Consider the following 24,427-nt stretch of genomic DNA (forward strand, 5'->3'; position numbering starts at 1 on the left):
AGAGGCTTCCAGTGGCAAAGGGGTGGGGGGGCACCAACTACTGACAGATCCACCAGCAACAAGCTGACAGTCCTGAAGGCCTTATTCAATCTCCCCCTTTCTGCCTCTGAAGCAGTTATCGTTATACACAGTGACAGACGCTGATGATGATCAATAAAACACCACAGAACATCAAACTAAAAATACTGTGGAAGGCTGGCTATCTTCTCCCTGACAGTCTTCATGAAGATGAAATGTCAGATGGCTGCCTCCCTGTACCTGAGACATGCCTGTGCAGGCTGTGTCCAGAATTACAAGGGGCATGAAAATTGCTCCATTCTGCTCCCCATTTTTTTCCAAAGAGAAAGATGAGTTACCATGAGTTAATGGAAGTCCACATTTGGTTTCATGACTACAAAACATGTGTGAACCGAAGCAAGAGGTTTTTCAGCATTCCTCATCCCCTTCTATCTGTATCTCCCCGTCTTCCCCACTCCCTCCGTCTCCCTCTCGCACATGCTGCTCCATAGACATCCACAACACAGAAACATTAGAGATGAATCATTTCCCCTGAATTGCCACAGGACGTATCTTTTTCTTCTGGTCATTTAATTGCAAATCAGCGAGCAGACAGATGGAAACTAACAAAGCACACATATGTTTTATAATTAAACAAGTATTGCTTCACTAATTTTTGGTGACTGGAAAACAAATGTATTTATTTTCACCACTAGATTTCTGCACATTATCAAAGACAATACTTACGCTGCCTGACCAATTAACTGCATCTTATCAAAGATGTAACTAGAAAGTCTGAAAAGAAGGATCAGCAATCTGCAGAAAAGAAAGAAGGTGGGTTTTTAAAATTAATTCTTTAGTCAGCCTGGAGAATGTGTGTGGACTGTGGCTTTACCTCCTGAAGGTAACTGCTTCTAAAGTTTAAATATTATTTTTATGTTAAAGTGAATTTACAGTACTGCCCAGTACATGACAACCTAGTCTCATGCTTTGATTGTGGCAATAGCTGTTTCTCTCCACCAGCCTGACATCCTGCAGTCAGGTAGAAGTCAGTTTTCTTACTGGCTTCTTGCTATAATTCCACCTTACTCTTCTTAAGTAATAATAAAGCCCAGCTTTATTTTTCCACACTCCTTCTCATTGCTATTGAGAGGCATCTGAACGCTTTTAAATGTTAGGGATATAGATGGAAACCATTCACAAACTGTCACACAAACAGAGTGCGCAGAGGCTGCCTTGTCCCCAGAAACTGGCATTTAAAATCTGCAAAGTTAGAATAAATTTAAGTAGCTAAGAAAGACGGGTTTTTTTTTCTTTTTAAACTGGAGTATGTTCATTCAATCCCTGCCCTCGTACTGTTGCTATTAGTAGCAACATTGGAGTTATTTTTTTTATAGAACAGATTCTTAGGACGAGAATCCAGAATATGACCACGACTGGGTTTTCCTGTGTTTGGCAGAAAAAACCCCAATCACACCGCAAAGCTAGTCCTGCCTCCATTAGCATTCAGGGCCCCTCGCTCCTACTATTCACTCCTGAAAGGTAACAGGTGGCTTTATCAGCCTGTGTGAATTTCAGCGAAAAGTCACTTGGTGGTCCCTGCATTCCCCAAAGAGATGGGATCGGCTGCTGCGGGGAGGAAAACCACCCCTCCCCTCCTGCCCAGGCACACCAGCTGCCACCAACTGAAGTCACAGTATGGTGGTTTGCAGGTAGACAGGATGTGCAGCCATGGTTCCCCTGTGCGGGGCTGCAGTACTCATCTGTGGGGATGAGGATGCTTTGAGGAGGAAGAACCTTAAATCTCCTCATGATGGCTTTCCCATCACAACAGACACAGCTGAGGCACAGCTTAGGACAGTCAGACGATTTGGCTGCTGATTTGGGACAGGGTTTTGAGTTATCAACCTTAGCACACATCTTGAATCCAAGTCTTGCATTTCATTTCTTTTAATTAGACCGATATGCTGTTATGCTTTCATTGTAATGCTTGCAGCAACATGCAAGCATGATTATAATGGCAATGTAATTATATGACAAAATATTCTTAAAACTCCAACACAGATATTTACCTCTGAAAACATCAATACAGGATATTTGACTGTGCTGAGATTTTTTGCAGCGCTCTACAAAACAAACTTTTGGTAACACCGAAGCAATCTCATGAATCTGTGTTTTCACAAGGCCACAGTTTCTAACAACCCAATAAACATTGCCATCAAAATTTCCCCTGACCAGCTCTAGTTAAACACAGGTCATTCCTCTGTCCATACAAAGACCAAACTCTGACTTAGGTTTTTCAGGGATGACTTTGTTATAATTGTGTGACAGTGCAGCCTGCTGGGCCTGTTTCTATAATTTGGATGGGGATTGCCTCTCATTGTGTGCTCCATCGCTATATGAGGGGATAAATCTTGCCTGAGACTTTGATCTGAATCTTCCTGACAGTTGTCACTGGTTATTTAAAATGTTCATCTCCCAATGGTGCAACAAAGCAGCAAACTTTATAACTCTCTTATTTAAATCTCTTAAGTAGTTAGACATTTTTTCTTCTGTCTGGAAGAAAAAAGCTAATTAAACCATTTGGGAGTGATCTGGCAGTGTAGATAGAAACAAACACTAAAAATTCACATACTTGATTTCCAATCATTATGTCAATGACATGTGCAGCAAGCTCCCCTTACAACCATGATCAAACGCAAATACGAAGCACACATCATTCTCCCCTGTTGTAACAAATCCCCTTCTGTGCTTAGTAACTTTCAGAAGCAAGTTTACTTCTACAGTATGTCACATTCATCTTTATTTTCACATAATAAAGTGTACAGCCCATCTGTTGTTATTGACTGATTTATATTAGCAAGACAAAAGACCTGAGTAATGGTACCACTAAACTGGTTTCACTCATGCAATTCATTCATATTAAGAAAATAAATTTTAAAAAGCCATTTTAATCTATAAACTTCATTTGGAATTTTTATTTCACTTGCTGGCCCAAATACAGATACGCTCTTTTATTTGCCTTCTGTAGTATCTGACAACTGTATTTTTTTTTTAAAGACGAACCAAATGCAGAATCTATAGGAACAGGTGAAGTGCCACTGAAATCAGCACTGATAGAAGCTGGCATGGACTGTCACACGTAGAAATTTTAGTTTAATTTTAGTTCAATTTTCTTTCAAGGTAAAAACAAATATTTGCCTAAGTCAGGAACCTTTTGATGTTAGGAAAGGTCTTTATTCTTTTCATGCATTTGTTTGTAAAACTGTACCTATTATAGCTCCTCATGCATATCAAGTGAAAAAGGAGATTTTATGGTATACTTCCCTTTTTATGGACTAGTATCCCCGCTCTAATCTGTGGCAGGAAAATATTGTGCTCCGTACACCAATCTATTCATCTCTAGATCACTAGTTTTATTACTATATATCAAGCTTTAATTCTCATCAACCCAGCATATAACTCACTATATTTCTGAACTGCGAGACTTAAACTATTATTGCTTAGATCATAATATATTGGACCATTATCTCTTTGTGCAAGACCTGAAGCAAATTCTTCTCAAATGGAATTTACTTCAGAATGATTCAAGAGCAATTTAAAATGAATGGCTGCAAAGCTAATTCCATTTGCATTTGGATGCCCATCACTCGGCAAGATCATTCCCCATGCGTTGCAAGAAAGGCAGCTGGAGTTAACTGTATGGATGGGATTTCTGTTCAGTTTTTTAATGTTATGATTAAAAAGCTTTCTAGAGCAACAAGTACTGTTTACTGTGAAATTAACAGCAGGTGTTAGCTCAGTAAGCCAGTTTATCAGGATGGAGGCAAGGGTTTAGATTACAGTGCACACATTTTCAGGAAAGGAAAACTGCTCAGCTGGAAGTCCTTTGGTCACAGGGTTTTCTGTCCTCCTAGGAAGGGCATGCAGTACCATGGTGCCAGCAAATGGGAAGCAAGGAAGCAAAAAATCCTCTATGTTATATAGCCTGCCTCCACCGTTAGCTCCATAACACCGATGGAGCTATGAATCCAAAATTAGGCCAAGTGAGAAATGGGAGAAAACAGGACTTTTCCTAAGAATTTCTAGTGAGTAGTTTCCATGTGAGAGGGCCCTCTCAATCCTGCCACAGCACTGGAGGCCACACAGGGACAGGGAATGGGCACAGCAAAGTATAGCCCGTGCCCTGAAAGAGAAAGCACATGTTCCTGCCCTGCCCTGGGGAAGAGGAGGAGGAGGGTGGCTTTCTCAGCACTTATCCTCTGTCAGCCCTACCTCCAGCTGATTGCTGATTGCAAGGTGGGCATGCAATAAAACAATTATTTGTTATAAAACACACATTATTTGTGAGCATCTCAAAAGTGGAAGATTTCACCAAATAGAACAGGAAAATTACAATTTTATAACAGTATAATATTTGGCCAGTTTGGGAGGGTGCATCCACTTGCTTGTAGCTGAATTCACTGCAGGCCTTTACGTGCCTAAAGACAAGGCTTGTTTTTGTGGCAGCCTACAAACCAGATGCTTGCTGAACCTTGCTGAACTCTCATGGGAGCAAGGTCAAGGGAATTTCAGACTCAAATTTACTGAGCACCCACAAAATTAAATGTTCTTTTCGTCAGGGAAAGCAGACTGCAGGCATGGTCTGGGAAAAGTGATAGAGAAATCAATAGGGCATGCAATGTTCATCTTTTTTGGGTGACTTTAGTCCAGAAACAGAATAAATAAAGACCACAAAGAGGAATGAACTTCCCCTGCACCTGCAATGGCTTGGTGAAGACCATCCTAGCACATCTCAGCTTAACAACACATCCCCAGGAGTTTAAACCCAAGCTCTGCATGCACGTAGAGAGCAAGGAACATATCCACTGTGGGGCCACATATACATCAGAAGGCTGCTGGGCAAAAGTCTCCCCCCAACACACACATATTAAACAAAATCCAAACACATCCTTTCCTGTCCTCCTGTATCCCTACCAAAAAGCAACTTCCACAGAGGCATGGGAATCAATACGTGATCCACTGTCAGCCACAGGCCCTAACTTGGAGCCCTTTCGAAAACCCAGATGATGAGCATCTAAGACATCTGAAATACTGGCGCTTTGGCTCAACTAAAGAGTCCAGGAAGGAGGTTTCCATTATTCAATGACAGGCCTACTACAGTTAACATCCCAAATAAATAAGTAGGCTACCAAAGGCCTAATACAGTAATCATGTTCATTATGCCCATCTTACCTTGACTAGCTCTTCTCAGAAAGCTGGGAATAGCTGAAAGGGGATAAGAAAGCACCATGCTTTCCCTTGCAACAGCAGTGCATGGTCTGGCATTAGGCAGGGCACGTGCTAAGAGTGGGAGCTGTGGTTCAAAACCATAGACGTGTCACAGTCGAAGAAGCCAAATGAGCGGCTCCTGGTGCTCCCCACTGGCAACACCGCTCTGAACGGAGGCCTCTCCTGTCGGGCACTTCTCTCTGTGCTCCTATTTCACATGAATGCTGCACGGTCAGATATAAAGCCAATAGCAGAGGAAGATAAAAGAGCACACGGTTATCATTCAGCCACCGCCAATGCAGACATGGTGCAACCATGCTACCTACAGCAATTACCTCGTGCTCCGTCTCCCCTGCTTTGATAGCACCATGTCCTTCTCTCAGGTCAATGCCTGGAATATGTTTTGCCTGGCTTACCCTGGTAAACTGCACTGCTTGTAATTAACAATTAATTCCAGTAGAGTCAGATCTGATTTGCATCAAAGTAAAGAAAAGGAGAATCATGTCTAGATGAGGAAAACACTGACTGTACCAGCTTTATAAAGCAGCTTGCATGTTTTATATTACTGTCTGGGAAAAAGGCATCTTCCCCCAGTTTGTTTAATTCATAATTATAATTAAAGTTTCTGCTTCTCTTGAGGCTAATGGCAATTTTATCATTAATCAGATTAGAGGCAAACTAAAGACAAAACATGTGTCCTCAAAACAACTCCAACAGTCCTCTGTAAGGGAGAGAGATTTCTTTATACAACCCATTGCTAATCCAAGATGAAAATTATGGGTATATACACAGACATGACATTTAAGGTTCTGTATCCAGAACTTTACCACTGCCCTGAGACAAACTCCATCAGACTACCAGCTGCTGCCTAAACATGGAAGAGATTGTACAGGTAGTTGTTAGCACTGGACTTGGTGTAGGAAAATGCTAGAACATGGCATGATTTCTCACGCAAGGCAATGAAAATACTTTCTGTTTCATATGAAGAGCACCAAGCTATTCTTTGGGCAACAAGATTTATGGTAATTGTTGTCAGTATAAGAAATCTAATGCAGTAATCTGCAAGTGCTATTTATTATGAGGCTGCCTAACCATATAAATAGATAAAACAGGATGGAGGCATATCATCAGGGGGTGAGGCTGACTTATGAGTACTGACATTGTGAAATGTCAAGCGAAGAGGCAAAGGCCCTGTTTCTTTGCTGCCCTGTCCTGTGTACCAGCAGTCACATCCCTCTTTGCAACACTTTCATTAATTCTGATGGTAACTTTATTGTTGTGCTGCTGGGTAAGGTTGGCTCAGTTACTGTGCCATGGCTATCAAAAGTACAGCAGCTGAAAATAAAACAGAAGTGTTTGTACAAACAGTAGATGACACCAGTGACATTTCTTGGTAATTATTATCCCGTGGAAGATTGCTCTCCTTTGTCCTGTTGCTCTCTCTTTCTGTTTGTTTAAAATTAATAAAATATTCATGCTTTTAAAAAAAAGGAAAAAAGTAGGTTGCAGACTGTCTACGAAACTTTATCTCCCTTACTGTCATGAATCAAAACCACAGAGAATAACATGCAAGTGTTACTTTGCTGAGCACACACGCTGTATTCCATAAGTGTGAAGCTCCGGGCATTTAATCTAATTAGAAAATTAACATGACTCCTGTTAGACATGGTTGTGCTGGTAGAGTTCAAGCAGTTTAGCAGCATATTATATAGTTCTGTTTTCTCCAATACAAATACAACGTATGAACAGCGGAGAAACTTCAGTGTCAGACCTGGAGATTTTGTGTCCTGCCTGTAAAACTGAAATGCATTTTTTGTTTTGCATTCTAGCTTGTGATGGGTCTGCACAACGGCATGGGATCCCCTCCTAACCACCTGCAAAGCAAAGTCTAATTTGAAACATTTCTGCCCCAACTGCCATTAGTAGTCATAATGGTTGACACAGGGTCAAAAAATTATTAAACCTCTGAGAAGCATCATTTCCTCTTCAGTGTTAGGCTTCGCTTTCCTTTGACACATTAGTCCTGAAGCAGCTCCAGGCTCTTGACCCCTTCTTTAACCCTGATAACTAATTAAAGATGGACAAGGCTTAGGCTAAAATACTTTTTGTTAAACCTATTCATTCTCAAGTCCCCTTCAGGCACTCTTTGTCACACAGGACAGAGCCTGCCATATTTACATGAACATAAAAGTAGGTGCCTGTTACAATAATATGAAAAATCTCTTTCTACAAGACCTAACTTAACCTTTGTGGTTAGACAGTAGGATGCATTTTACAGCACGTAAAATATATTCTCAGCACATCCCGGAAACTAGTTTCCTGGGTATACTCCAAAGCATACAATTCAGGAAAAATCCGAGGATAATTAACTCTGTATGTAGTTTCAGAATTAGAAGTTCAGACTCAGGTCCTTGATCTGACTGCTATGTCAACAGTCTAAATGTGGTATCCCGAATATGATGAACAAATGAAGAACTGATCCTACCTTTTCTCACACGAGGATTTCTTAAGGTTCTATCATGTCCTAGAAACAGTGACAGAGCTCAGGCTAGAGTCATCAGCCATAGGTGGATGGATTTTAGGGCCGGTGGTAAATCATATTACAGAGCACAAGTTGGTTTAATATAGATAAATCTGTGTGCAACATATTGTTGATGGCTATGGCACAATGAAAGGAGTCCCATACTGCTAGCTTGAGAGAGCATCTGTAACTGAATATGATACTTTGCAAATACCTTCTTAGCTTTTTATATTGTTTCATATTAATAATTAAGCTTGCTCCTTGCATCAATACGTTAGAGCTAAAATGTCAATCCTTTGGTTCTAGCAAAACCAGCTATTTTTATCCTTACTTGTCCCACTATCAAAACTGCTGCAGAGCTCTGCTTCCAGATTTCCAACTCTTTCAATGCAAGCATTTTCCTCATCAAAGAGTGATGATCCAACATCTCGTGATTAATAAAACTGAGATCTATTGGGATGTCATGGATCCTGTTTTCATGAGCTATCTGAAGTGTACAGTTAATCTAGTTAGTGGGATCACTCCATCCCAGAAAAATACAGGACAGTTGCCTATACCTAAAATAATAGCTCAATTGTATGGCCACCTGGTAAGACATCGAGCTGGGACCCAGGGGATAGATATTCTTGTGCAACCTTGGGGAAATCTACTCTGTCAGGTTCAGGGTCCCATCTGCAAAATGGATGTAGCAGCCTAATAGACAGCACTCTAATTCACTACCTTTGAACTGAGTAAACAGCTCAGTACTCAGATTCTACCTTCAAAAATTCTCCAAAATATCTATCAGCATCATTTACTAAACAGACAACAACAGTTACACAAAAGACCACAAACAAATCTATGTTTACGAAATGATTAGGGAACAAAGTCTGGCTATCTTGGAGGTGATGCAAGTTTTGTTGCTGGTCTCCCTCTGTATCGATGGAGCGGTTGAGGAGCAGGATTTGGAGCAGAAACCTGACCTTGGGTGCTCTGAAGAGCTCTCTCCATGGGCTAGGGCCATTCTAGTGAGACTGCTGTCCTGAGACTAACATTAGCCCTCATGAATATCTACCTACTCACTGATTTCTTCCATGGATCTTAATGAGATTATTATTTGTCTGGTGCTAGTTACCTAATTTCATCCACAGCCAATTCTTAAAGAACCATAAATTATTTTGTATGAGGCTGCTTTATCCCAGCAGAAGTCCAAATTGAATTAGAAATCCATTAGCTAAATTCTAAGCAGGAGTTACTGGGGAGAAGGGGAAGGGGAGGGTGGGAACTTGGGAATCTGAGCACCAGATGTGGAAAAGGGGAAAAAATATTCTTAAAAAAAGTAGAAAAGGAATAGAAAAGATAAATATCTTCTTACTGAATTAAGCACCCAGGTATTTAGGAAGCCAGATGGAAGAACACAGATTATTGCCTAGGATCAGAAATATCACTCAGACATTTACTTATTTATTTTGACTATCTAATTGGTTTTGTAAATACGTGAGACTTTGTAAGCAGATGAAAAGCACTGGTCCACTTGAATATTATGGTTGCATTCATGAAAGTAACAACAGATTGTGTGTACTATATATACTAATAAAGCTAATAATAAGGTGTTCAACCAAATCCTAATACAAAATAATCAAATTTATTCCTCCCTCTGAGGGAAAATGAAAGGAAGAAAGGCTTATTTACTTTGGAAACATACAGGATGATTTAACCAGCTATCATCCTCCATGCAGAGCCTGCTTATTGAGGAGACACACAGACAATGTACCTCTTTGAGCACACATTTATTTACAGGAGAGGACATCCTCTCCTCTTGCCACCATACCCCCACCATCAGTAGACTCAGTAAAGGAAGGACAATGGAAGGAGAATGCAGCTAGTTCATTGACATTAATACCCACCCTATTGTTTTCTGAAGCTGGAAACTATGATGGACAGATCCCAGGGCCCACAGAGGGACACTGCAGTACAGTCCCTCTCATATGAGTTACAGAAACAGTCTGCATCCATGCAGTTATTTCAGGAGTCCACAAAAGGTCTGAAGTATTTGGTTACAGATTGAAAACTTCCCCCTGCAGTGACTAATTTAATTCACACTCATTTCCTAAGTCTTGATGATTTCTTACTCTCAAACTCTCTAACAATTAAAAAAAAAAAATCTTAAAATTCAAAAAGCAACTTGAGACAGTGGGCTCCTGACTTTGCTTTACCTTCAACTCAACCTTTGGCCCAAAAGCCTGTGAAGCATCATCCCTCCCATCATCAGAAGCACCCTAGATAGCTCGAACAGAGGTTGCTGAGACCAGACAGCAAATGTGCAGTGCCTATGGGAAGGTCTGACATGTGCCACCAGACTTCTAGATCCCAGTGTGTATCTCTCTGTGTAAACTCCAGTATCAGCAAAGTGCACGGTCACCCCTTCTAGCCACCACCCTACCCTCTGCCTCCAAATCTTTCCAAGTTCACTCCATGGCTGCTAACAGAAAGTACAAACAACGGAAGAAAAAGAAAAGGAAACCTTCTGAATATTCAGTAATCACAGTTACGACTGACAATGGTAGTTAAAGTAGAAAAATCCCCAGTAAGTGCTGAGAACGGATCCAGCACTGATATTTTGTGGTGCTGATGCTTAGAGACCGGCAGCTGAAGATTAACTCCTGGATCTATCACACACTGACTTGCTTCCCTTCCTTATCTGTGAATAGTTTCTTGTCTGTCACATCCATTTTTAATGCAAGGTTCCTACAGGGACTGATATTTCTTAATATGACAACAGAAAATGCCACTGGAAGTGGGGCTTCAGATCCTGAGAAGCAAAAGTCTTGCTAACAAATTACATCGCTGTTTCTTATCAGTGCTGTGAATTGGTTTGGACTAAATCAGAAGCACTCCAAAAGTGAAACTATAGGTCAGGTAATAACAGTATTGCACTTCAGTAGCTGAAAACACACATGCAGAAACAGAGCAAAAAGGCAGCTTGAAGTGTTTCTAGAGGCTTGACCACCCCTAACATCAGGGATAAGAAGCACTGAGAGAGATGTACCTCTGTCTTGTAGATGCCACAGGGGCTAACACACTGCACAGCACTCAGGACAATATCATTTAGCCAGGGTTAAACTGGCCCTTAAATGTGCATTGCCTGTACTGGGACACGTGGTCATTTATACCTGCTATTGACTCTCTTGTGTCTAAAGAAAGTGGTATCGTTCAATAAAAGCCCAGATTATTCCAAGAAATCACATTTTTCTATATCTCAGTCTAGTCCAAAATTGTAAATCTTTGAGGTCTCAACTCCCTGCACAAGTAACTTTGCTGCCTGTGCCAGAGTCTTGGCTCTAACCAGTAGCAAATAGATTCCTTTGGTTTTGATTTTTAAAATACAGACCTGCACTCAAAAAGAGAGCGCAGCAATGTTAATGAATTAATGCAAAACATAAAGAAAAAGAAACTTTGTAGAGGAATAATGGAAATCCAATTAATTTGCAGGCTTTGCTGGACATGTTTGGTATTGCTGTATCGTATTTATTTATTCAGCACTCCTCAGCAGGTCAGCTCGAAGCTGGGGAGCAATGAATCAGTGCTCTAATCTCCATCTCCATCATCTCCAGCCTCTCTGAGGAAACTGATATCCAGCTCCAGCTGAATCTGTCAAGTCCTGATCATAAATGCCGTCACTAGAGAAACACAGACCTAAGCTATTTGACTGATTTGAGCATAAAACACGTATTTCAATCCCACTTTCTGTTTTCTCATCTCTGACCTTCTTCATGCCTTTTCTTGGGTTTTCTGTTCTATCTTTTATTCCCCATTTTAGTCTCTTCTTTCTCACCTCTAGGCTCTCTACCCCACCTTTTTTTTTTTTTTTAATTCCATGTCCCTTCCATCCTTTTTTCCTCAAGTTCAGCAAACCTGACTAGTCAGGAATCTTCCTTTATTGTTACAAATGGATAAAGATTAATAGCCAAGAAGTGGAGACAGAGAATGATTGAGGACAGAAATCTCTCAAAAGCCAACATCAAACCTAAATAGTTGTACCTACTTTTCTAACTCTCAGAGTAATTAACTACAGATCGACTTTACTCACATTCATGCAAAATCCATCCATCCATGCAATAGTAATAATATTCTAATATTTAAATAAGGCAAGAGGTAATCCTGCTTTATTCTAGTGTCTATCCAAAGACTACAGTTTAAAGGGGTTCTCCAGTTAGTTTAAACAGCGTTTTCTGCTCTTCATTTGGCAAAATGGGCTTGAATAGCACAAGTTCATTTTGATGTTAGGTAGCCTCATTCAGTAGGTTCCTAATCTCTGACCAGCATAGCACAGTAGTATTAAATCAGACATCTGTAAATATATGGTAGAAGGTCACATTCTGTGATTGTATAAGGCTTGAGGCAGAAAGGGTAGAAAACATATAACATTAATTATTAGGCATAGTATGTGAAGGTTTTACACCAAAAAGGTCATTTGCAATGGTTCCATTTCACTATCTGAGCTGCATTTCCTTTTAAGTGGCACAATCACAGCACACAAGCAAATTAATATCTAAATTAAAACAGCAGCTGTGCATTTGGGTAGTAATTGTATGCAAGAAACCTCAGAAGCTTGCTGCTAATACTTAAAGTGAGGGGTGTATTTTGGTTGGATTCCCACTGTACTCAGTGCTGATGCCAAAACGCATTATAACACAGCTGAAAACAGGTATTGTACAAGCAAGACAGTCAGCATCTTGCCTTGGGAGTCTGGGCTGTAGCTTCCTGTTAATGAACAAAATCTCTATTAACTGAGCTGCTGCTTTCCCAAGTCCACCTCTGCTGTTTGGTAACGTGTAGTAACTGCCACCCTATCAACACTAAACAGAGCGCAGCACGTCCCACCACTGTAAATTAACCTGAATTTGCCCCCCCCCCCAAAAAAAAAAAAACAAAACAAAACACTATTACATTAATCTCTGCCAATATGCTGAAGTTGGACTGCTCTGCACAATTTACTCACAGCTGGAGATGGTTCTTAGGTGACTTGTTCTCCTCCAGTATCCTCTTTCCCATGCAAGACAGTCTATGCTCTGGCCAGGTGAGCAGAAAACCAAAGGGTTTGGAAGTCAATTGGGAAAGGACTATTTTACACATAAGCCAGGCAGCAAATGGGCCGGGGTACTGGGGACATACATAATGTACCGCACATGCCTCAGAGATAAAAAATTACTGGCCTGTTTCTCTACCACCCCACATACAGCAGCTTCTTTCAAGTCCTGAGAATCTCCCCCACAGCACCCCTTGAACCCTGTGACCTTCAGGCTTGGAAAGGGGATGTACTGTGGTATCCCCACTGCCTTTGTACTTGCCACAACCAGCACTACTGCCTGTCCCTGTGGACTGCAGCACCTCCTGGCTTCATATTCCCCCAATCTGCTACTCCCAGTTGGAAAAATGTCATTACCCCAAGAACATGCTTAATGTATGCAAAGGTAATCTGGGCACAGGAGAGGGGACTAGGTAGCAGCAGCAGCAGAGAACAAGTTGCTGTACATGACAGTTCATTTCTGGATAGCTAAGGAGATTAATGCCTTCACCTGCTGCTCGTGCATTACTGTCCCCAGCCATACAGAGATGAAATGCTGTCATGTACAGCAACTTGCTCTTCATTGCTCAAGCAGAGAGAGCTCATGCAGTGATTGCTCTCCTGAACCCCAAGCCACGGCACAGAATGTTTAATTAAGGAAAGCATGAATATGAAGCACACATTGTCTTTAAATAATGTACTGTAAATGTTACATCCCCAAACAACTTGAGGAAAAGTGTAAAAAGTGATGCAGCCATAAACTATCTTAGCACAGATCACAGCAGTCAGCTATGAAACAAGTCTTCTCTATCTTTGTTAAATGAATAACATCAAAGAATACTGTTCAAATCTTTCTTCATATTTGTCCCACTTTCCCTGGTTGTATTACTGCTCTTATCATTTGCCATTTCTAATAACTCCTTACAAATCTGAAAATAACTGTTCCCCAGATACATTTTTTGAAATTTGTATTTCAGAACAGAATTAAGTACTAGAAAAAATGCTAGGCTGGTTGCTCCAACACCCAAAAACGAACACATGGAGGAGTTTCTGCAAGTGCACAGTAATCCTGCCCCCCCCTCCAGAGAGCCTGTCCATTTCCCTGTCAGCAGTGGTCTCATGTATCTTGGAGACAAAGATGTTTTATTCTTTTCTTTTCCTTTTTCGTTTACAGCACAGAGTTGACCCTGTCAGACTGGAAACTGGTTGAAGCAGGAGTCAAACCCACTCTTCTGAAATCTCAGTCTAGTCTTCACTCTTCTAGATTATCCCTAGTCGTCACTTAGACAACTTTTCTAGGGATAGGGTTGTCACTTTGAGTTAAGATTTTTGTGATAGCATAGAGAGTTTAGACTCAATTCTTCCTTTAAAGCAGGTTGTCTAGCTTTACTAGACTGCTTTAAAAGAGCAAACCTTATCTCTGAAGCAATCTAACTCCTGGGCTCTCTGATGAGGCTGCAACTTGTGACCAATCTAGATGCCGAGATTCACGCAAGAGGAATGTGTTCATTAGAAAGCCAGCAAGAGCACAAATTAACTTCACAACTCTCAGGTATCATTCGACTTCTACAATAAGAGCTTTCATCTTCAGCAACCTCAGACCAGAAATAAACCAAAAAATAAACCATTCTGTCCCCACCTCTTCCAAACAGGTCCTTTCCAGTTGGTTGTTTCAACCTACACTCTGCAAGTCAGAATACGCCGCAGCCTGTAACTCTTAACTAAACAAATGTTTTTCAACAAAGTTCATGAAACTACTTGAATATCAAGATCACAGTGCATATATACTGACCTTTTCTACCATTAAACTACAGCAGTGTACACATGATTTTTATTTGTACATCAGCATCATGATAGGGTCTCAGGTCAGGAGGGGTTCCAGCTGTTCCTGCAGTCAGAATGACTCACATTACAGCTGACAGTTTGGAGACTTGGGGGGGCCTAATTATATTTGGGGAGTACAGATATATTTAGCTATATATAGATAAAGAGATGCTTTCTTTAGAAAGACTGTTTCATCTGAAAAATAACAACTTGCACCAAAATAGGCATTCTTGAGCTTGTATTTATTGGTTTTGCAGTTGCTTCCACTAATGCCTTATGAAAACTATTGCCTTCATCAAGAGTAAGTAGCTTTGATCCCATTATTTGGTACAATTTTCTCAAATTACTTACTTCTAGCCTTATTGTCCTATCACCTACATCCATTCATTTCTCTTGTTCACCTGCTTCAGGGCTTTCTTATCTTATTTCTGGGACGACCCAGGTTTCAACTGCTTAGATATATGTATTACCCAATCTCACACACTGTAAATACTCCTGTTTATGTACACTAGCAACCTTACTGAGGCGGTGCTGAAGGCATTTTAACTCAGGAACACCCATATGGATCTTGATAGGCTGTGGGCTGGGAAAAGAAAATCCTTTTCATCTGTTGTGGATGTTGCCACTTCTATGAACAAGAACTTACAGCATCTTCTGTTTCCTCTAGAGGGATAATGCAGATATGACAAACATCATGGGACCTTTGAAGACATGTGGGCCAAGAGATTTTATGCTCTCTGGGCCACTCCATTCATCTTCTCTTTTGACTATAAACTCAAAGGACTGTATAGGGTAAATGCAATATGAAAGAGCCATCAGATAGGTAACAGCTATTCTGCCAAATCCATCTGCCTGAATTTGATCCTTGTTGGGAAAAACACATCATTATAATTATATATTTTATATAATTCCTCCCCATATTCAATTTTCTGACCACAATTCTCTTCAGAAGTGGTGACCCAATTGAATTTAAAAAAAAAAAAAAAAAAGAAAGAATATGAAAGCTAGAGAAAATTAGCATGCAATAAGCCATTTCTTCCTGTCAATTTTCTCGTCTCCTTTTATTAACAGATTTGTTTTTGAAGCAATTATACACGTGCAATCCATTTGTGGCATCTCTTTACTTGCCTCCTGACATAACCATTATTAGGGCTGTCACAGCTGATCGCCTGACAGCTAGAGAAAGGCAATTCTGCAGTGTCCTGGTACTGCCAGTCAATACCAGCCAAATAACAACAACACAGCCTGCGAGCTGCCTATTATTTTTCTTTCCAGTGGCTGTGCTCAGAACAGTTCCTGCAGAATTTTGACAGAAGCAGGGGAGATGGAGGATGGTCTTCATCCGCTCCCTGAATCACGTGCTAGCCGCAGCTATTTCACATATCCTTACAAGCAGGCGCCTGCCGTGACTTGCACTAAGCTCTCAGCAAGCCCCATTATAGCCCCAGCCAATACCTGGTGCACTTCAGAAATGATTTAGGAATATTCCCGCAAACGTACAGCACTGCTGATCCTGTCACTCCAGAGCAAGCTGAGTATGCCCTGAGGTTTGCAAAACTAACCGCAACCCAGCCGCCTGGATGAATTTCCCCCCCAGTGGAGAGGGAAAATTGGCAAAGCTGTCCATTAATATGAAGAACCTGTGAGAGCAGGGCCAGGAGAGCCAGCACTATTTTTCAATCATACATCATTACAGAACATTTGATTATCATTGCTGTAAAGCATACTGTGTGCTGACTGTATCAATTTTGCCAGGAAATTTGCAAGCACGCTGTATTACAGCTACCAACAGCTGTGTCCCACGCTGCAATGATATCTCAATTCTCTGTGCAAGGATGTGCCAGTCAGGTGGGAGCAAGACTGTGTGCTTGATGCATGTCCTTTACTGGCTTTCCCCATGCTCTCAGTGTCCTAAGCGAGGACAACGTGAAGCATGCTCCTGCCAGGCATGGAAAGGAAGATTTAACATCTCACACGGGAAAAAAGTTCTGCCCAATATAACATAAACTCAGTGGCAAAGTCCTGAGGGGAAGGAATCTGAACTACACGACAGATGTGTACACAGGGCTTATGAGGTCAATCCCAGCTCTGCCACAGACAACTTGAGTAACTACAGGCAAGCCATTCGGACTGTAGGATCGTAGCAGTAATCTTTATTCCTTCCACCCTTATTTTACCCCTTAATATTTTAAAGTCTTGCAGGGACAAAGATGACCTTTCACTGCATTCACGTTGCATCTAGAACAGAGTGAGCTTAGCCTTGAAGTTAAAGCCATGGCTACGTGTCTACAATAGCCTTCCCAAAATTACAGAATTTGGGCGCAGATGCAACCAAGTATTTACGCTTCTAGCAGGAAGTCACTTGACCTTCCACCGATAATGAGCTTATGACTTTGATCAAAAAACCGTTTCTCTCCAAGACAATGCAAATAAACTGATTAATGTATGAGTTTATTCTAAAATGAGCCCTTCAAGAAATTTGGCCTGTGGGTGTCAGACCATTTCCGTCTCATTACTGAATAAGATGGATGCATTATGCTTCCCTTTGAGTTAAATCTGGGTCTACAACATAATTTGAATTGTATTTGCAGGCACTGAGCCACTTTAATCTTTATGGCTTGGATAATAAAAGCGATGAATAAGTGACAGGTTTGTCTTCAGTACATTGTGTGCCAGTCCACCTGGGACCCTGGATATTTAGCTTCCATAGCAATCTGCAGTGCTAGATGTTCAACAGTATTTGTACCAGTGGCACCTAAGATAAATGCAAGCTGTGGTATGTCTAGATACTCTGCAGTCAGAAATAGCCAGGGACTCACTGAAATAGCATGCAGAAGATGGCCATGTGGAAAGGGAGGGAACCTTTTAGTGTTTTTCCAGCGATTCTTTTAAACTTTGAGCACTTTTATTTTTTGCAGAATGAGCACATGATTGTACCACAGAGAATTTAATGTAGAATTGCCATCTTTCCAAACAGTCATAATTTCCTATTGCTCTGAAAGGGACAAAGGTCATAATTTACCCACTGTTAGGTGGCTATTTTGAGAACATTTATCTCCCATTATTCACAAGGGAACTGCAACTGCAGCTAGTTCCTGAAAAAGGCAACTTCACTTTTTTGAAAATAATGAAGGGCACCTTAGCACAGCTCTGCCACAGGTCTCTTGCTACCAAGGTGAGCTGGCAACAGTCTTGAACAAAGGAGAGCAGGTGTTTACAGCTGTGGGGTGGGAGGCCCGGACAAAAGAAGAGGATGCTGCAGAGAGAGGGAGCATAGGTGCATATGGGAATGTGTGTGTCCAAGGGAAGGCTAGAGGCATGGGAACAACACATAATCACATAGCCACAGAGGAGAAAAACCTAGAAGAACTGCCCTTCAAGATCAGTTTAACATAATCCAGGACCAGAAAGGTTAAATGCTTCACTTGTAATAATAGGGTTGTTAACTGCGGGGTGGTGAGTCTTAAGCTTGTTTGGATAGTAAGCATGGATTTCTGAACTGAAGTCTAAATATCCTGCATTTACCACCCTTGATTGGGGATAATTGTACTGTGTTTCAATCCAAATTACAGACATCTACATTGTTCCATTGCTCCATTTTAACACAGACTTTTCCTCCTACTAGTGGTATTCCATGAAAAATAATACCAGTCCTGCTCCAAAATACAGTTACACAATATGGAGCATCTTTACTGATTTACTCTGGTGCTCTCAAATAGCTCATCTCCTATTCCTCCAGCAGAAATGGGCTTTTGTGCAGTCAGATGAATCCTTATCCAGCTCTTGGCTACTGTAAGTCACTGCCTTGTACCAACCGATGAGCTATTCCAGTGTGTCAGAATAACACATCCTTCAGTCAGCTGGGATTGAAGTATTTGGGCTAACACACTGAATGTACACACAAATGGAAGCATTTACCCCTGTTCTGTACTTACTCAGGCACTCAATTAGTCTTCCCAGCAGCAAGCAGCCTTCATGTCCTTTGCCTGTGCAACACGTTATGTAGACCCAGTACAACCAGCTGGGGTATCTAGTAAAACTGTCATTTAAACAATAATAAATAATACTCGTTTTGCAAATTCTGTTGTTGAAGGAGCCTGGGCTTATGAAGAAATAAATGTTAATTTGTCCCTTTGCTCTAGGTGTCTCTGTGCTCTAGACTAAACAGCAAGTGGACACTGCTTGCAACGAAGATGATGACCATGGGGTTGTGTGGATGTGTGAAGGGTGGAAGTCAGAACACCACTTTTTGCACTATGCCCGTGGCACCGTATCAGTTCTGCTTGAGCTGCCTCCGAACCAGGCTGCTATTGCAATGCTGCCTGGATAAATGACATGAGTAATTCTCTGCCTGGTTATACAGGAAGTCATGGTTGACCAAAAGCAAAGCTTCTTCTGACAGGCAGTGCGTATCTCTGCAGTATAGTCTTTGTGTAACAGCAGAGAATGAGATTGAATATGTAATAAAGTTGTGCTCTCTGGAAAGGGAACTGTGGAATGAATCAGGCAGAAGAAAAATTTATCCTAACAATTTCCTTTGCTGGGCGAATCAGTAGTCTATCAAGAATAAAATCAAGACTTCAATAAACTACCCATGCCTTAAATTTCTCTATCAAACAACAGCTCTGCAAGTATATAATACAAGCACTAAGCTACTTTTCTCATCAAAGAAACAAGTACATGAAAGCATGGGTCTTCGAAACTAATAAAAAAGTGACCGCTTGCTGTGCCACCATAGAAAAATACCTGATTTTTTTCTCCTGCCATTCAAAAAGTACTTTTGCCTATTATATTAATTTTATTCTAAGAGTTAGATTTTCTCAAGATGTTAAGAGATGAAACGCTAATCTTTAAAAGCAACACATTAAACAGGCATTACTCTCTGTCCTGATTTCAGCTGCAAGCGAGTTAATTTTCTTCCTAGTAACTGGTACAGTGTTGGGTTTTGGATTTAGGCTGAGAATAACGTTGATAACACACTGATGTTTCTACTCGTTGTTAAGTAGCGCTTATCCCAAGTTAAGGATTTTTCAGTTTCCCATGCTCTGCCAGCGAGCAGGTGCACAAGAAGCTGGGAGGGAGCATGGCCAGGAGAGCTGACCCGAACTAGCCAAAGGGATATTCCATACCATAAAACGTCATGCTCCGTATATAAACTGAGGGGAGTTGGCTGGAAGGGGCGGATCACTGCTCGGGGACTGACTGAGCATTGGTCAGCAGGTGGTGGGAAATTGTGTTGTGCATCACTTGTCTTTCTTGGCTTTTATTTCTCTCTCTCTTTTTGCGATATTATTTTTCATTATATTTATTATATTTTATTTTATTTTAGTCATTAAACTGTTCTTATCTCAACCCACGAGTTTCACTCTTTTTTCCCAACTCTTCTCCCCATCCTGCTGGCAGGGGGAGGAGTGAGTGAGCAGCTGTGTGCTGCTTAGTTGTCAGCCAGGGTTAAACCACAACACCCTCACAGTCTCTCACAGCCTACAGCCTTGGACAACATTTGGAAGAGTCTTGTTTCTAAGATCTTGCTATTCTCCCCTGTTCTATTCTCAGCCTCTCTGCATCTCTTGCTGTTATTTAGATGCAATGAAGTATTGCTTTGGAATCAGGATGAATAAAGGGCCCTTGGCACAACCTCATCTCAGCCATATTAAAAATGCTCCTTCATTCCTCAGTCTGCCAATAGTTGAGTTCTTCACCTGTCCCAAATCAATACTATGATATAGATTGTACAAACTTAGCTATCGACCGTGTGAAATTTTACTGTGAAAAATCGAGAAGAGCTTTAGAAGGACCACATTAAAAACAAGGAGTTAAAACCAAACAGATGACAAACAACACACAACCAAGCCTCCCAGGCTATTAACATCTCCTACGTAGATTAATGAAATCTGTTGAATTCCTGTCTCTCACATCTCAAAGCCTACTTGTGACTCTGAGTCATAAGTCAAAAGCTAATTTGGTATCAAGAATAAACAGGAGAAGCAAAGGCTGGAGGTGCTCACTGATTCTCAGGGCTGGTTATTTTTACATGTGTTTATGAAACCATTCTAGATACAGGTCAACCTTTTTCTCAGAAAATTGCTACACATATTCTGGCTCAGAGTTTTTAAATTAAAATTAAGATGTGTTTGAGATAGTTGACTATTTTCCATTGTAGCCTCTGTTGCTATGTGTACCTGCACCAACATCCCTGCCTGCACCCTCTCAAGGTTAGATCCCAGTGACCCCAGTCAATGGAGACACTCTTCAGCATCTGTGGGATTTTGACCTGAGGTGAGAAATTACATGTTTTTAGGGTGAGAATGGTATTCATGATGGAACTGTGACAACAAGTCATTTCAGCCTTTTTTCTCCAGCAAAACATCTGCTTAGTTCCACATCTTAAAATGTAAAATGCATAATGTAAACACTGCAGAAAACATGCCTACCTTTGCACACACAGACACAAATATTTGTGTTTGTTGCCAACTTGTTTAGACACTTTTTTTGATGACGCATCTTCTGTCAACAGGGATATAATTAAGCTGCTTCCTATCTGTTGAGTAGTATGGTACCTGCTACAGCTATTTGCTAAAGCCTGTAGCGGTCCAACCACATAATCACGTAAAACTTTCGCCACTGATGCCTGTTGTTTAATGCTAATTTCTTTGTGCTTACTAAGAGAAATTGCTATTGACTGCTTTCATTAGGAAACTATTGACCCTTATCCACTCGAGCATCCTGGAGAAGAAACTCACTAAATGTGCCCATATTTCATTCTCTGAACATCAAGGTAGGAGAGTCATGCTGAAGGATACGGCTTATTTAATCCAAAATTAAAATTTTATAGGCTACATTACCTAAAGTAAATTGCTTAATACATTCAGATGAACAGCTGCTTTCTAAGTGTTTGGCTTCCATGTTTTCAAGGCCTAAATTAACCTAAACAATAGAACATCACTGCCAGCACCACAGACTTCCAGAAGATGAGATATGCTACACCTAAATTTAAGAGGCAGAATTTAGATTCAGTGAAGCAGTGATTTTCAATGCATTCCTCTAATACAGCATAGGACTACCATAGCCTTCCCAGTTTAATTTTCCTTTAGCAATAGCTTTTTCAATATACATTTTACATACTCATGAAGTGTATATCAAAGTGTAACAACTTAATTATATTCATATATGCCACTTGCTAGCAAGTATATGGAAAACCACCGAAGTACAGAGATCCAGCGTGCCCTAAAGATTTTGGAAGTTGGACCCAACATCAATTCAGTTACTCTTATGTCTCAGGCAAATGCATCTCGCCAATGCAGAACAATTTTGTCACAGTGAGCGAGTCCAGATCTCTCTTTCCATGTGGTACTGTCCTGCTTGTGCACAGAGCCACTCAGCACATGTGCCGTGAGTCAAACATGTGAGGAAAAGCCCTGCCCAGGCCCTGTACCTGGGCACAGGGGGTACCTGTGCCACTGGCTGGGAGACCACTCCAACTGCAGCCGTTCCCTGAAAGGCACTGATGGAAAGTGACAATTACAGACTTTATATGGTAGTTCTGGCTCTATTTTGGCTAATGTAGATTACTACTTTAGAAAGTCAGGACCTAGCAATGTTGCCATAAAAAAACACGAGGTTCATTTGCATCCCTGCCATCAATAACCTGCACAACTCTGCAAACTCCCTTCAAGCCAAGCTGAAGGAAGCAACATCGAATTCACTAATAAATGCCAATGGCACATGACATCTGCTAACCCCTCACAACCGAATCCAAATGTAACTTTCAGAAATGTGTCACAAATTTATTTGTCATAATTTTGACCATTTACCTGCTTTCTCCTCACTGATCTATCTCCTTGAACACAAGCCTGAGGAGAAGCCAAGAACACTCACTCCAAGATGCTGACCCACTTCCATCAGCAGCTCTTCTAAGTTAATTTATTCCCCTTTTAAACAAATATGTAAGTGGAGAGCAGTAAGAGAACACTATGTGTGGAGTAGAAAGCCATGCCATAAAATCTGAGAGGCATATGAGAATTTATCACACCTTTGACAAACTTCCTTGCAGTCTGTCTCCTACCGCTTCCATCCCCTTAAGACTTCTAATATTACAGAATGTGCGAAGAGTTGCAAATAGCCACCACAGGTTTTTATTAATACATTTGGAATTGTGAAATTGTTTTGTCAAAGTTATGGCAAACTGTAACACAGAATAGTCCATTTTCATGCTGCACTGATGTAAGTATGTATAGAAAAATGTGTACAGCAAAGTTATTTTATATGCCAGACTTGTGACAGGGATTTTTATGTGATCAGCAGAGGCACATATCAGAAAACCAGTGCTATAAGCCTGATTATATACCTTACCCGCAAATTAATCGCATTGAGATTTGTTTCAGCATTCCAAACTTTTATACACGTGTCTGTGTGGCTCTATTATTGATATAATTATTGTTTATTATTTCTGTTCTGGTAGCATTCAAATACTACAATTAGAACGAAGCCCAAACATGCCGTACAAACACCTATTAAATCTTCCTGCACTGGAAAGCATAGGGTCTAGAAAATCACAAAGGAAGATGGAAGAAAACCAGAACAAAACAGTGAAAAAAGCAGAACAGCTTCTGATTGCTGACTCTTCTTCGTTCCAAACTGTCGTGCCATTCCCTTTGGCATGAAATCTTGGAAAGTTTAAGTACAACACTTCTTAACAATAAAATAAACTACTGCCTTTCACTATCACGTCATTATTTTTCACTCTTTCTTGTCACTGACATTATTTAAAGGCACAAAGCCTTCTGGAATTACTAAAATAAGCATTACTGATCTCTGTACCCATTCAGCTTCAAAATGACCTCTATTAATCACATCTCTTTTCCCAACATTCATTACATAAATGCACTCAGCTCTGTCTCCTCACTCCTGATGTCAATAAAGACACCCACTGCTGCAGGTTTGGACCTACCCCCAAATGTCCCTGACTACAGCCCACTGTGCCAACACTCTTCTCACATCACGGGCCATGGGCCCTTGCCGCTGGAGTTGTTCATCCCTAAGTGTGGACATGGCACCTCCACATAGCTTGAGCATTGCAGAAATAAGCAATAATCAGACTAACTTACTAATTGTTTTCCCAGAACTCAAAGGGACAAAAATATATGAAGTTCGAATTCTCAAATGGCCAGGCAGCAGCCTGAAAAGTGCTGACCGAGCTAGGGGGGGCTGCGGGACTGGATCACGCTTTCCAAAAGGAGAGAGCCAAACATAGGGCACAGCCATTTATTGAGTTGGTTCCATCCATTTGTTAAGCTGCCTCCTTTCGCTTGCAACCTTCCCTTGAAAAACGGTCATAATACATTTTTACACCCACCAGACTGACCTGGCAGGAGTGCAGTAAGGATTAAGCAATTAATGGGTACATGTTTCTTTGACACCTTTCTAGGAAAGCTACTCCATGTATTACTAGTGGTAATCAGAAGAATGATTACTGGTGTGTTACTTCCAATACAGACTTGTACAGAAACTGCATAGATTTTAACAAAGTAACCAGAAGAGGTCCAGGTCTTGCGTAACTTCTGATAAGGGATTTGCAAGCTCCTGGCAACGATTTAGAAAACCTTTACAGTGTACTCCGCGTACACTGTTTTGTAAGATAAGCCACCAAGAAAAGGATTTATTTTCACTTTTTCAAACATCTTTAAAAAAAGCCTTGTACTGTAAAGGGAGTAATCTGTACCTGCATTCATGCCTTTCCAAGGCTTTTTAAAAAGTTACATTTGCTT

The 24,427-nt window shown here is 40.9% G+C and overlaps 1 protein-coding gene across 2 annotated transcripts in view; it reads right to left on the reverse strand.

Annotated features, from left to right (window-relative positions):
- UNC5C (unc-5 netrin receptor C) overlaps positions 1 to 24,427 on the reverse strand; it is a 266,275-nt gene that overhangs the window by 102,635 nt on the left and 139,213 nt on the right. The gene's annotated exons all lie outside the window — the stretch shown is intronic.

This window comes from Strix uralensis, chromosome 4 (genome assembly GCF_047716275.1).
Source record: "Strix uralensis isolate ZFMK-TIS-50842 chromosome 4, bStrUra1, whole genome shotgun sequence".
In the NCBI taxonomy this organism is placed as follows: Eukaryota; Metazoa; Chordata; class Aves; order Strigiformes; family Strigidae; genus Strix; species Strix uralensis.